We start from the raw sequence: 3,741 nt of genomic DNA, 5'->3' as shown, positions 1-3,741 counted from the left end.
ACAGAGTTCTAACTATGAAACATTAATTGGTTGTACCTGTGGTAATTACTATTTCCTGCAAGAATACAGGGTTGTCATAATATTATACAAACCCACAGCAGAATTTTTTTTTTATATTTTGGTAATAATTATGATTTATTATTCTAAAAAAAGTAAATAGTAAAGCTTGGTCGTTTAAGCTTATTAGATGAAAATAAACCTAAAATCTTTTAAAAGCAAGTTAAAATAGGATTAACTTATTAGGAGATAGGTCCAAATGGACACCTAGGAGGCGCGATACCTAGGTAACCCAGCTGACTACATCGCCTTGTGGATAACCAGTCACTGAGCAAAACGTGGAAATGAAGCATTTGACGAGAGGGTTTAGACGATCTTTTCTTTTATCTCCTTTAAGAATCTGCTTAGCGAAGTGTTCTTGGACCTCTTGGGGACGAAGCCAGAGAGCCTATCTGCGGTGACTCAACAGAGATAATCCTTTATCGATCTACGACCTCTGCTTTAAATACAAGCTACTATTTCCCCCTTTCATAATAATGTCACCACTCGGACTTCCTCGACCTCTCCTTGTTCGCGGAGGGCCGCCGTTTCCCGCCTCTTCATTATCTCCCGGTCGGCCATCAGCTGATAAGGAAGGAGTGGGGGACCTGCACCCCTCCACGGCCGCCGCGGGTTCCGCCTCAGTCCTTGTGCGACTCTCGAGGAACGATGTGTCTCGAAGAATGGGAAAACCGAATGGTAAGTAGCATCCAACATATGCATAATCCAACAAAATAGATGTAATTAGTTGAATTTAAAAATTGTATCTTTTAGGTCCATTCAAACTCTATTAATTATATAATTAGAAAAAGTCATAACCCGGTTTGATATGAATTGTTTCTTCATCCTAGAGCAGAGTTTTCAATAAGTGGAAAATAAGTAGATCGATTAATTGCAGACCTACCGATAAGGTTCGAGTGTATATTTCTTCCATTTTGAAATAACCACTTCATTTAGGTACGCTCATGAACCAAATAAAAATTTAAGTATACCCTTAAAAAAAATTATCCAAAAACGTTCCATTTTATTTATATTCAAAAATAAAAATCTTAATGATCCGTTCACTATCAGAGAGGCACTGATTCCCGAACATGGCGAACTCCTCAAAGTGCCTCCTGTATCTCTAATTGATTGAACAGCTGTTGGAGATAATTCAGCTCCTACAAGATCGATAAGGCAGTTGTTTATGTCATGTGAAATTTTCTGTAATTGTAACTGTAACAGCCGGGCGGGCGGCGAGCACGCCATGTGGCCGCGCCACGTGTTTTATGTCCTCAGCGGTCTGCTCTCCTTCGGTGAGTATTTCATCTAGATATTGTATGCATATAAATATATATATCATGATAATAATACTCACAATTTTTTCCTAATTATATATGTAATAATACATAAATATAATATAAAACTATTTTCTCTTCCCTCCATCTATCACTAATTTACTTAATAAAAAAAAATTTAAAAATGCACAATAAATATTATTTTGAACAATGCCAGAAATTAAAAAATATATATTTTTGTTGATGTATCTAGTCTTGGAGTATATTATAGAGAAAACAATCAGAACTTTCATTTTATTAAGAGTCCCGGAGTTTGAGTCCATACATGTGGGCGCCATCGGGGCTCAAATTGAATTAGATGAGAACATTGGAAGATTACTAGTTGATAATAAATAATTGATCGTATGGAACGTGGCAATACAAACTATTTATTAGTCACTAACGTTTCGCCCTATTTTACATAGCTTCCTCAGGGCTAAATGAGAACTTGATACAATGTTTTCATTTATATTCTTTTAGTTTACTACAATACATTTTTTAAAAAATCTTTACTGATAGAAATTTCTACGTAAAATCTTATAGTCTCATCATACATTATAATGTTTATATTTTGCTTCTATCAAGCCCTGATAAAGTCTTAATAAGAGCTGCGAAACGTTGGTAACCAATAATAAATAATTTGTAGAATTTTCGACCGCCACCCAGACTAAAATAACTGGATGCTGAGCGAAAATAGGATAAAATAAGTTTAAATGTTACATATAATAGTCGTAGAATGAAATCAATGAAGATTAAAAAATATAATAGACAAAGATATAATACCAGGACTCCAGACCAATATGCATTTTGCCCATTTCAGACTAAAAAATCATTACTCCGGTGTAAAATGGATTTTGTCTGAAAATGAACAAAATATATTTTGGCCTCTTACTCCTCCTATTTCCTAATAGCAGCTAAATCATATTTTTTAATATTGATTATTTATTTTATCTGTATCATTGTAACATTCATTTTTATCTTTAATTAAACCTTTATCTTTATATATTAAATATTCATTTACTTAAAAGATATGTACTCTTATCTCCTGTATTTTTGTTTTAATTTTAGCTCTCATCATATTCCACATGATAGCGTTAAAACATTGGAACATCTAATAAAAATAAAAAAAAGACTCAAAAGAGTTCATTTGACTTTTAATAGAACAAATGATTTTTGAAAATATAAAATTTTGAAAACTTTAATATTATAGATACATTCTTTGTTTAATGAAATTTATATTTTAATTTTTAGAATTTTAGAATTCTTTAAATTGCTAGAGTTGCCGAGATTTATTCTTTCTTCCCTGAGCCTAACAACACATATTCCTAGTACAATAGTAAATACAAAAAACACTGGAATAAATACTGAGGCCAGGCTTTGCAAACCACTACAAACCTTGGGTTTGGAACTTGCCTTGTAATGTTCCCTCGTCCATGGTTATACCAAGTCATGTGGTCGCCATCAACGTGCAGCCTCATGTTTTTCTACAACACATGTCTACATACATCTTCGGGATAGACTAGTCTCTTTTACAAATTGAATAAATATTTGTTTTAAAGGGATAATAATTTTTACGCTGACAATCACTAAATGTAATAGTGTTCTGAATAATGGCATGGTCCAAGTTGAACAGTAATAAAAATGGAAATAATATACTGTAACGTAGCTCGGATAACGAATAAAGATAATTTAAGAAAATATTGGCGAAAGTATCTTTTTATGATAAATAAAACAATTTATAAAAAATAAAGAATATATATATCTGGATTATCTCTCTAGGAAGTCTGGTGAGTCAATTCTTTTAAAATGTTTGGAGGTTAATCACTTCCATCATTTGAAACCATTTTACAACAATTTTACCAAGTTGACATGATTTCCCATATGAAATCATGAGGTGATTATTATTGTATAAATTAAAATATATAAGGATGAAGATTGGTGTTATGTTGGTTTTATTATTGTTATAGGTTTTTATAGTCCATGAATATGGGACAGTGGTCCCGAAACGTTGTACAATGTCATGAATAATTAATAATTTATTTCAAATGATGGAAGTGATTAACCTCAAAAATTTTAAAAGAATATATATATATATACTGATCATTATTTGGTAGGAAGGCAGTCCGGGTGGTGGTCAATAAAGACACTAAGCAGTAAAAAAACTATTTAATATTGACCAATATTTCGCCCCATTTTGCATGCTCTCTGATTTTTTTTAAGTATTAAACAGAAAAATAGACTACAATTGCGGTTAATAAAATATTACTACTAAATTTAATTAAATAGAACCAGTATTTAAATTGTTTGAAAGTTATTCAATGAAGAATACTTTAGTTTCTAAACAACAGTACTGTTTCTATTTAATTAAATTAGTTATTATATTTATTAA

The 3,741-nt window shown here is 31.6% G+C and overlaps 1 long non-coding RNA gene across 4 annotated transcripts in view; it reads left to right on the top strand.

Moving 5' to 3' along the window:
• Positions 1–550: 550 nt before the first annotated feature.
• LOC106679796 (uncharacterized) overlaps positions 551–3,741 on the top strand; it is a 62,052-nt gene continuing 58,861 nt past the window's right edge. For 2 of the 4 annotated variants that reach the window (XR_010843033.1, XR_001343028.2), the window contains exon 1: positions 551–735. This is a non-coding gene — a long non-coding RNA (uncharacterized lncRNA). Of the gene's footprint in view, positions 1,332–3,741 lie in introns of all 4 variants that reach the window. The other 2 variants (XR_010843031.1, XR_010843035.1) reach the window with 1 other exon arrangement.

The sequence above is a fragment of the Halyomorpha halys genome, unplaced genomic scaffold (assembly GCF_000696795.3).
Source record: "Halyomorpha halys isolate HHAL.00 unplaced genomic scaffold, Hhal_1.1 Scaffold220.1, whole genome shotgun sequence".
Classification (NCBI taxonomy): domain Eukaryota; kingdom Metazoa; phylum Arthropoda; class Insecta; order Hemiptera; family Pentatomidae; genus Halyomorpha; species Halyomorpha halys.
Note: the sequence above shows the minus strand (reverse complement) of the source record. Positions and strands in the feature narration are given on the sequence as shown.